The 11,308-nt window shown below is 40.9% G+C and overlaps 1 protein-coding gene across 1 annotated transcript in view; it reads right to left on the bottom strand.

Moving 5' to 3' along the window:
* Window positions 1-10,912, bottom strand: part of MOBP (myelin associated oligodendrocyte basic protein) — a 31,257-nt gene extending 20,345 nt beyond the window's left edge. The window contains exons 1-2 of the mRNA XM_024117049.1: window positions 10,851-10,912; window positions 8,123-8,200 (exon numbers count right to left, since the gene is read on the bottom strand). The gene's annotated coding sequence lies outside the window, so the exon portion shown is untranslated. The remainder of the gene's footprint in view (window positions 1-8,122; window positions 8,201-10,850) is intronic.
* Between the last annotated feature and the right edge of the window lie 396 nt (window positions 10,913-11,308).

The raw sequence follows: 11,308 nt of genomic DNA, 5'->3' as shown, positions 1-11,308 counted from the left end.
ACATGCCGCGGAGCGGCTGGGCCCGTGAGCCATGGCCCCTGGGCCTGCGCGTCCGGAGCCAGTGCTCCGCAACGGGAGAGGCCACAGCAGAGGGAGGCCCGCATACCACAAAAAAAAAAAAAAAAAAGGCAGTTGGGGTGTGGGGTAATTATTTAATAGAAGCGGCATGTGGCCCTTAGTCCCAGGTGGTCCTCTGGAAAGAAAGGTAGTGCAAGTTGTAAGTTGCCATGCTACACCTCCATGGAGTTACAGGAAGTCAGACATGGAAATGGGTACAGGCTCTACCAAGTGAAGGGTGGATGCAGGTCAGTATTTGGAAGACAGTACACTTCTCCAATTCTTGTCAATCAGATCCCTCAGAACGATGAGCAAAGGCTGCCCTTGTCTTGTGATTAGAGAACTCAACATGGGAAGGACAGGAGGCAACCGACTACCTAGGGCCTGAACCCTCTGTGAGAACAATATTCCGGCTTCAGAGATCAAAACTCCAAAGGAGGACAGTGATCAGTCCCAAGATCTCTTAATACGTTACGTGAATTAAGGAAGGGGTGGTTTAATATATACTTGGGCAAAAAATTTTAAGTTAATAAAGCAAGAAATTTCAGATTTCTTAAAATTCAGCTCAGTTGTACCAAAAAAAAATCACGTAACTTTTTCATTGCTCTATAATTGTATAATTGATACAATACTACAAGAAAGGAGAAGGGACAGGGCAGGAGAACCTCTGAATTCATACTGCCTCGATTGTTTCTGGCATAAACTGTCTCTTGCTAATAAGTAGTCAGTTAAAGTTCAGATCCTTATCAGGACTATTCCTTACCTCCCTCTATTCCTTCTCAAGGTGGAAAAGAGTATGGGGAAGCCAAGAGTCCTCGTGGCAATGAGGGAAGGAGTGGCTGGTCTTTGTGGTGTCCTTCGCTGCTGGACTCTGCCATAGGTACCTTGTCTGGTCTCACCAGCCCCTTGGCATGAATGACACATGTTACTCCTTGACCCACCAAAGCCACCAGTCATCAAGGCCCCTACCCAGCAGCCTTCTATTCTGGTCCAGGTGTCCTCTCAGCTCCTCAAAATTGCTAAAGGTCAGAGTACAGAGTGAGCAGGAAAGGAAGCCCAGCAATGAACAGGACATGCAGATAGATTGAACGTAGGCAGGAAGGAAGGACAAACAGGATTTCTCCAAGAGAAATTAAGGTAGATGATGAATCATTTTGCTAAGATGGGAACAGGTTTAGGGATGGGGAAAGGGAAGAGTCAAATATTTAGTCTGAGGCAAGTTCAGTTTAAGAAACTTATGAAGCCTCCAAACAGCCATGAAGTAATTGGCCACATGGGTCAGGAGATTTCGAGAGAGAGAGAGAGGATGAGAAATAAATTGAAGTGTATTTGACATACAGATGAGATTTACAGCCAAGGGAACACAGGAGAACAGCCAGGGAGAAAGAGAGTATAAGAAAGGGAAAAGAATAACTAGAAAAAATTTTATTCACAGTAGCAACAAAAATCTTTAGATTCCCAGAAATAAAGCGGTAATTAATGTGTGTAAATTCTTGTGGGGAAAAAATTCAATTCCCATTCTTGATAAATACCCTTAGCATAGTGGTAAGGGAAAGGGATGTCCTTAACATTATAAGGAGCTAGCTACCAAAATATCCACAATAACAGCTTATTGCTGGTGAAATCTTCAATTCCCATTCTTGATAAATACCCTTAGCATAGTGGTAAGGGAAAGGGAGCTAGCTACCAAAATATCCACAATAACAGCTTACTGCTGGTGAAATCTTAGAAACATTTTCATCCAAATCAGACACCCCAAGAAGGATGCTGTCATTACTACTCTTCAACACGGCACCCGAAATCCTAACCGGTACAAAATACAAAATAAAACAAAACAAAAAACTGTGAGACTCCACAAGCTGTTAGAACTTAAAGAAAGTCCAATGAGATTTCTGGACCCAAGATCAATACGCCAAAATCAAAATCGTTTCTGTAGGTCAAGAGGATCCAATTTGAAAATGTAAAAGTAAAAGAAGCCATTCACACTGACTACAAAACCATAGGACACCTACAGGTAGAAGTATATCTGATAAAAGAAACGCAAGACTTTCATGAAGAAATTTGCAAATCTTTTTGAAGGCTGCAAAAGAAATAGCCAATATCCTAAGTATGCTGTCTCTTAATAAATCTATAAATTTAATGCAATTCCAATAAATATATCAGATTTTCATGTAATTAACAAGATGATTTCATGGTTCTTATGGAAGTATAAAGGACCAACAGGAGCCAAGACAATTTTGAATAAGAATAGGGTTTTGCCCTACCAAGTATCAACGCTCATCATAAACTATACTAATTAAGACAGAAGAGTATTGGCTTGAGAATAGACCAATAAATCAGTGGAACAGAATAGAGAGCCCAGAAACAGACCCACATATGTATAGAAGCATGGTTCATAACAGAGGGGGCATTTTTTTTATGGAAAATGGTTTAACTACTCAATAGGGAGACAAAATGAAGTAGACAAAAGACCGCAACAAGAAAAATGATAGCAAACACATGTCATGAGATGGAAGCCAAACACTATGCAAGGGCTTTATGTATTTAACTCAATTCTCATGACCTCACAATAGCCCCGCTTTGCAAATGAGTAAGCTGAGATACAGAGAAATCAGATAACCCACCGAAGGACACAGAGCTAGAACATGGGAGCCCCAGGATTCCCAACCAAGGTAGGCTAGTCTGTATTCCTAATCCTGACAGTATGCAGCTTCTAACTCAGCACATGTGAAGAGGAGGGAAGCAAAGCAAAGATTATGATTTTATAGAATAAAAGATACCAGTGTGGTTACAAGTTAAAAGACCTGTGCCAGTACAGAAGAAAATGTACAAATACATAAAAGTTTTAATAATCAGAATGTTTAAGAAAAAACAAACTACAAATTTTTTTAAATGGGCAAATAATAGAAAGAGACGACTCTTTAAAAACTAGTAATCATATACAAATACGTTTAATTCTGTAGGACTCAAGGAAAGAGACAAGAGCAGCAAGGGAAAGTCAAGCCACGCCCCTTCTGACTGGCCTGAAAAGGGGGTGAGGGGATACGTTGTTGAAGGAGGGGGAAAGGCAGCCGATCAGAGCACAGGGAGGGGCACAGGGGCTGGTGCATTCAGTGCTCAAGGCACTGTCCCAGGCTGCCAGAGGGCACGCTTGCTGCAGGTGAGGAATGCACTTGGGTGCTTTGTCGAGGAGCTGTTTCTGTAATAAAACACTGGGGCTTCAAAAGTTCCACTGCAGGCCCGGGCTTCTTTCACCTAGCCCTACCACATCCTACCAAAGTCTGCACAGCCCCAAATCCTCTGCTGTGAAAACCACTATCACTGAGGAGCAAATTCATTCCACATTCACCACCTCCCTTAGAGATCTTGAATAGCTTCTTAAACCTTGCTAATTCTCTCTCAGGTCAGGGGCTAATGCTTTCCCCTGAGAGTAGATTTACACAGTAAAAGACAATGGCTTCCGTGTTGATTGGTCCACAGGATGTCTCTAAGGATGGCTTTATCCATTTGTACTCATTTATTCATTTGTCTCCTTGGCAACCAAATTGTTTACTACTAATTGAATGTTGCACAGTAGATTCTTGTTGGGAAACCAGTTCCCCCCCGGTAATGGAAAGCTTCATACAGATACTTATTTTGAATCAGAGTGCTTTTCCACAGAGAGTGTCATCTTGCCAAGCTTCAGCACTGATTTGGGGAGCTGCTGAAGCTATGAAAAAACAGTAGCATAAGAGGATACTGTTGTCTTGAAGTTGGCAACTCATTTGGCAAGATGAAACAAAGCCCTCATTGCTTTGCTTTGTTTCCAGGTGATAAAGACAAATTAAAGTGGTCCAAGGACCACACTGCGCACAGATAACTATCTCACAGACCCATGCAAAAGCCCTTTCTGATTGAACAAACTCTGCCTAACCCCCGGCTATTGTAGGGAAGGGAACAAGTGTGACCCAAGGTTGGTATCCTTAGCACAAAGATAATATATTTAGAAAATGTTTTAGGAGTGAAAACCTTGCTTATTTTAGCGGAGCTCGATAAACATGTAAGAAGTACAGTAATTTTCTGAATGGAATTTTAATAACACAATGTTCTTCATTTTCTTACATCTAAAATTTCAAAATACATGGTTTTAGCTTATCAAGAGAACTTACACTAGGATTGTAGGTGAATGAATAATCCTATACTTTTCTACAGATAGGGGACAAGAGAGTCCAGGAGAAGGAACCAAAAGCATGAGTCTGTCTCCTCATCTATCCATTCCCTACACAAAACCACAGAGACTCTCCCCAGTTACAGAGCAAAGTTAATAATATGGCACATAAGACTCCCCATGATTTGGTCCCTGTCCACCTTTGCCCTTTGTCTCCCACCTCCCCCCGCCCCCCGCAACTGCTTTAGGACAGAAGCATCATTCCATGATCAAAAGATATGCCCCTGAACATACTGTTCTCTTTTCCTGGAATGCATTTTCCCCATCATGGTTGTGTAGTAAACTCCTATTCATTCTGAACAACCCAGCTAAGGTCTAACCTCGTCAAAGGATCCACCCCTCCTCTGGGCTATAATTTGTACATACTTCTGTTGGTGAACACATCCCACTATGTTATAATAATTGGCTGTAGGTCTGTGACCTGAGTTTGAACTCTTGGAGGGAAGGATTTCTGTCTGAATCCTCAGGGTTCTGCTGCTCCTTCTACTCGATGAATGAGTATTAAGCGTGATTGATTTGAAAGTGTCTTTAAAATTCCCAGGTGCTTCTGTCCCCTAGGATGTCATGTAGGACTCAAGCTGCTTTTGTCAGATTCCCAGCAGGGCTATTCTAAGAATTAAGGTTTTTTGTTTTGTTTTTTTTTTAATTAATTAATTTATTTATTTATTTATGGCTGTGTTGGGTCTTCATTTCTGTGCGAGGGCTTTCTCTAGTTGCAGCGAGCGGGGGCCACTGTTCATCGCGATGCGCGGGCCTCTCACTATCACAGCCTCTCTTGTTGCGGAGCACAGGCTCCAGACGCACAGGCTCAGTGGTTGTGGCTCACGGGCCCAGTTGCTCCGCGGCATGTGGGATCTTCCCAGACCAGGGCTCGAACCCGTGTCCCCTGCATTGGCAGGCAGATTCTCAACCACTGCGCCACCAGGGAAGCCCAAGAATTGAGGTTTTAACATGAAATGATCTCTCCACAGAGACCATCTTATTATTTTGTTATTTTTTCAAGGTGCGAAAAATTAACTTATTTGTCTTTCGTAATCCAGTGTTTGTGATGTAATAAATAAGGATAATAGGTTTCTCTTTCTCTGTGAAAATGATGGGATTCTGGAATGCCCACATATATAGGTTACACAAATCCTCTCTCTTATAATTTCTTCCTGAATGATGGAGAAGGAAATCAATCTTCCAGATTTGCATTGTCTTATAGAAAAACCTAAATGTTAATTTGGCCTACAGTCATAGGGGTGGGGGCTAAAGAAGAGAGCCTAAATTACCTGATGGACTGATTCATTGCTCCACTGACAGCTATTGTACGGTGAAAGCTTCTAATCTGCCTTGGGTTCTGCCTTTGTGCTCTCCAAGGGTGTCAGTCTCAGGGAGACAAAGAGACCAGGCTAGAGATGAGCTGACATAAGCACTGATTGTCAACCACATCTTTTCCCAAATTTTGTGTCCAAGGCCACCGTCTGAGTCAGCCAATGGCAGTGACGCTGGTAGACTTCCTCAGTTTGATGAAATGCCACTTATCTTTGTTCCATTTTGCAATTTGTATTTACCATATTTTATTGAAATCATTCACCTTCTCAAAGAAGCAAGAGTCGTCAAAGGTGACTCCAAGGTATATAGTTTGAGCAACTACATCAGTGGTGGAAGCATCCACTGGAGGAGAAGCTTTGAAGGAAGAGGCTAAATCATGAGTTCAGTTTTAGATGCATTCGAGTTGAGGCGTTTGAGGGGCATCTAGATAGAGACATCAAGTGGAGAGTTCAGAGAAGTGTGGGCAGGAGATAGAATTCGAAATTTGTTGGAGTATAGGTGGCAGTTGAAGGCATGGGGATGGAAGGGATTGCCCAGGTGGCAGAACGTGGAATGAGAAGACGGTATGACTATGTCCTGGGGCACGCCCACATTTGCAGTTTAGGTGGAGGAACAGTGATTGGCAAAGGAAAAAGAGAAGAATCAGAGAGGAAGGAGGGAAACTGGAGCATGTGGTATCGTAGAAGCCAGAGGAAGGATTATTTCAACATAAGGAGCGGTCAAAGTTGTAGAATGATTCTGAGAGGTGGTGTGATATGAAGACTATAAAAAGTACATTAGCTTAAGTGATATGGAAATATTTGGTGAATTTAGCAAGAATTGTCTGCATGGAGTGGTTGAAACAAGTTAGATTAGAGGGCTTGTGGAGGGAAAAGGGGCTGAGGAATTGGAAAGAGAAACTATAGGCAACTCGGGCCAGAAATTTGAGAGTAAAGGGGAGGAGATTGGTAGAAGATAGAGAAGCCTGTGGTTTCCAGGGGGCATATTTTTTTTGGTGGGGTGGGGAGGTGGGGAACGGTGATTTGTTCATTTGTTGATTTATTTTTTTGTTGTAATGAGACAGATGAGAGCATACATAAGTGCTGATGGAAAAGGGTCTAATAGAAAGGAAGAGATTGAAATAAAATAAGAAAGAGGTAAAATAATTAGTGTTCTTGAGTGAAACCTGAGGAGATGGAGTTCGGAGCACATGTAGAAGGGATGGCTTTTGTTGGAAGAGGGAAAACACTGGCTGTATGAAGTTCCCATCTAATAGCTTCCATTTTTCCAGTGAAACAGAGGCGAGGTTATCAGCTGAGAAAGAGAGAGCTGGAGATTTAAGAAGAATAGAATGGGCTTAAAAGAGATTTTGCAGAAATTTTTAGACCAAGGTAGCAGGTATTTCTGATGGCCTAGTTGAGGTCACTGATCATTAGTTTCCAGTGGTACCAATCTGCTTCATTGTGTTTTTCTCCAGATGTTCTTAGCAGCCTGGGTGGAGACATGGAGAAGACATATAGATTCATCTAGGATTGGAGTTTGCCAGAGAATTTGCAGGAGAAAAATTGAAGTGATAAATCCTAGCATCTATTCAAAATAGGAAGAAAATAAAAGGTAGAAATGAGTGATTGATGAATGGATGGGTGAATGGATTCATAAATGGATGGGGAGGTGAAGGGGCAAGTCAATCAGAAGCACCTAGTGAAAGAATAGTCGTAGTGGGGCACTTAACAAATAAAGTTGAAAAAAGGAAGGTTGTGAATGAGATGCTAGATGTTTGCACTGTTTGATTCAGAGATTGAGTAGTTTCGAGTATTGCTAAGTTCCACAGCACGATGGTGGTTGGATGAGACAGAGTGGATAATAAACTGGAGTAGTGATAGTTTAGTCACATGGACACTAAAGTCATCTAAGTCGATGGATGGAGCTGAAGTGGAGAGGGAGTGGGGGAGTATGGAGTCTGGTTATGAAATTATCAGTGAAAGAGGAGTGACTGGGAAGTCAGATGCAGACTGACACAGGGAATGGAGCACAAACTTCAAATTATGGAGGAATAACTAGAGAGTGAAGGAGCAGTGGCCTGAACGTGGCAATGGGGATAACACTGCCCCACTCTCAGATCTGGAGCTACTTGGAGTGTAAAATGGCCCTCACTTGACAGGCTGACAGATGAAGCCTTGTTCTCAGAAGACTGGCTGGATTCAGTTAAGATAATGAGATGGAAGGAATCTCCTGAGTAGAGTTTGAGGCTACAGGGGATGAAGTCTCCTTTTCCATTTCACTACACACCGTGGTACATGGGTTCGTCAAAGGTGGACAAATGGTGGCTTGGGTCACAGTCCCTCCGATTGATGCAAGGAAGTGTTTTTCTCATATTTCTACACCCCAAACCTAGAATACTGTAAGACACCTGGAATAGTTTTTTAAAGTGTGTAACTCTTATTGAAAGTTTGATTGCTCTGTCTTTTGCTGATACTACATTCTACTTTGACATTCTGAATACTAGTAATCATTATACCGGAATTTAGATGCTGATCCAAAAGAGTATAAGAGATTCATTTGTACCTGTATGTTCATCCATACACATCTGGTGAATAGATCTCTGTTATGAGCTTTTCTTGGTATCATTGGCTTCTTTTTTCCCTAAAATTGAAACAGTAGAATGTGTTCTGGTTAATTTAGTGTTTTGATTGCTGAGGTTGTGGTTAAATCAAGTGTCTTAATCACCAAGCTTCACACTCACAGCCCTAGGAAGGATCATGATGTACTTTTTGCACTATAAACTCAATGAAGGATCCGCTTTGACAAGGCATCAAATTGAGAACTTCTAGAAAATATCAATATTGGTTTCTCATGCACTACGGAGATTTATGTGACTATTCATACCATCTGTCCCTTCTTTCTTAATACATCTCAGATCTTGGAAGTGTTGTTTAAACAAAGGGGTCTTATATGCCTAGGAGAAAGAGCAAAGATGAAGTAAGTCTGCCCTAACAAGGCCTAAAACCAAGCCTGGACAGGATAAATGATCCTCCAGTAATTTAGCATAATCCAGAACCTCTACTATCTACCGTGTTCAGCATACAATAAAATTACAAAATAGGAAGATATAGGAAAATGTTCATCATGGGAATGCATAACCCTTTAAGTCAAAATACTTCCTCAACCTCCAGAGTGACTTCTATGGCCCAGATAAAGCAATCATAATAGGTAATGCTACATTTCCCAAAAGCTGAGTTCCTCAACATTAAATTGCACCACGTGCAGAACCCCAAACTTCTAATCTAACTCCATGTTTAGGAAAGAAAATAGTTATCTACCTCATCCAGGGAACAGTTCTGTTAAAACCATAATACATTCACTTGACCACAGAGATCGTATATCAAGTTTAATCAATTGCCCCACATTCAGATTTATGATGACTTCAAAGTTTTCTCTGAGAAAAAAAAATGGATGCTTTATATTTGCTTATCTAAGGAATGCAGTTTAGTAATACTCCCCAAACAAAGGAAGTCTGCTAGGAAATCAGAGTCTCCACTTCTGGAATGATAGCTGCCAGATACCTCCAAACAGAAGTTTTCCCACTTACAAACAAACAAAATGAAAGTTCTTCCTCTACCAGATACCCTGTCAACATGCTAAACGTCAGTGAACCCAAAGTTGCTAATCAGGACAGCTCTTTATTGAACTCTGTTTTTAGCAGATGCTTTTACTTAGAAAAGAATGATCACATTGATGAAATGAATAGTCATAGAGCAGTAGACATGAATCCAACCACACATGAAGAATCTTGATAAATACTTCACTACATGCCTATCAAGTTCATGTACATATCATTGTAAGTACCATTTATAATTCAAAGACAACACTTTTACACTTCTGGTGAATACTTGAGAATTACATGTAAAAGCTCTGGATTTTTAATTTTTTTGTATTTTCTTGTAAGATTTTAAGTACTCATTTAAAATCCTAGTTACCATTAGATGAATAAGACCTCAAATTAAATATTTGTACAATTCAAGCTTCAAGAATGAATTTGGCTATGTATGATCTAAAATGCAAGCCTATTCCTTCCAAAACTGCATAATCCTGACCTAATCATGAGAAGACATCAGACCAAACCCAAATTGAGGGCATTTAACAAAATAACGGGCCTATACTCTTCAAAACAGTCAAGATCATAAAGGAGAATGACTGTCTCAGGACTCTTCCAGATTAAGGGAGATTAAAGAGACGTGACAACTAAAGGTGATGGGTGATCCCGGATCAACTCCTGGGACGATTGATGAAATCTAGATGTCTGTGGATTAGACGACACCATTTTCTCAATGTTAATTTTCTGATTTGGATCATGTCTGTAATATAGTCTCAAAAGTCTCAGAAAAAAATATATAAATGTGTATACAAAGAGAGAGTGATAAAGCACATATGGTAAAATGTCAACATTTGGCTGATGGGGGTACATCTGAAATTTTTGTACTGTTGGTAATTTTTTTGTAAATCGAAACAATTTTAAAATCCACCCACCAAGGCATTCTCCTGTTTTTCTAGATGAACGTAAAATGGCATAGCTGCACATCTGACGGCGGTCTGTTCTCTCTCCTGTTTTATTCACAAAGCATTCAAAATACTTTTCCCCATTTTCCTCCTAGTATTCTAGCCAGGTTCATTACTTTATTCCCCTGGCACATAATCTTTTCATTCCTTTTTCTGTCAACCACAACATTGAAAAACTCTGTGATTTTCAGGAAATTCTGTACAAGAGAAAGCATTAGTGTCCTTCCATTGAAGGCTGCTAGTCTATAGGGAGCAAAATTCCAGCAAGATTTAGGCTTTGTTGTTCCACTAGTACTCCCTGCACATAAACCCAGCTGTATGAGGAAAGAAGCTCTTCCTACATAAGAAGAAAAACTCTTTTTCAAATTATGACAAGCAATAAAAGAAGAAAAGGGGGGAAAAAAAAAGAAAAAGCCAGTAAATGCTATTGATCTAGCTCTAGTAACATGAGACTTTAAACCCAGGAGAACTTGGATTAAGGTTCGGAGACTCTCCTGAGTCTCAGACAATCCCGAACACTAGCCAGAACCTTCCAGGAAGGCCCTCCGCCCGCAGTGGAATAACCTTGGTGTCCTCTGTGCTTATCTCCTCCATTCTTCTATCTTCTCCCAATCTTGACTGTTGTTACCTCGTTTCCCCTGGGATATAAAGAAACAGCCCATACAAAAATGTGCACTTGCCACCTGAAGATGAAGCAGAACATGAAGTGAGATGAAAACCAGTGGCATCACCTTACCTTCAAGTAGCAGTTGTGTGAAACAGGTTCCACGTCGTCTGCACCAGGTCCCTGGGGAGGTTGAGGCTACCTCAATGCATGCAGAATATATAGGGACAGATTATATATCCGGGGTTTTCATTACACAAGGTGTTTTTGATGAGTTCTCAGCCAAGATCCACTTGAAAACAAAAGCTGCACAAAGACTACAAAAAGGCCACACAAAGTTTAAACAAAAGCCTAAAGAAAGACCAAACAAAAGCCAAAGAAAGTTTAAACAAAGAATGAAACAAAGACAAAACAAAGGCCAAACAAAGACAGAAACAAAGACAAAAACAAAGGGCAAAAGAAAATCTAAACAAAAGCTAAGCTAAGCTACAACTGTATCACACACACACACACCATATCTACACGCACACACACACCATATCTACATGCACACACACCATATCTACACGCTATCCCCACACACACTCGCA

This window comes from Physeter macrocephalus, chromosome 18 (assembly GCF_002837175.3).
Source record: "Physeter macrocephalus isolate SW-GA chromosome 18, ASM283717v5, whole genome shotgun sequence".
In the NCBI taxonomy this organism is placed as follows: Eukaryota; Metazoa; Chordata; class Mammalia; order Artiodactyla; family Physeteridae; genus Physeter; species Physeter macrocephalus.
This window is presented reverse-complemented; position numbering and strand designations above follow the sequence as displayed.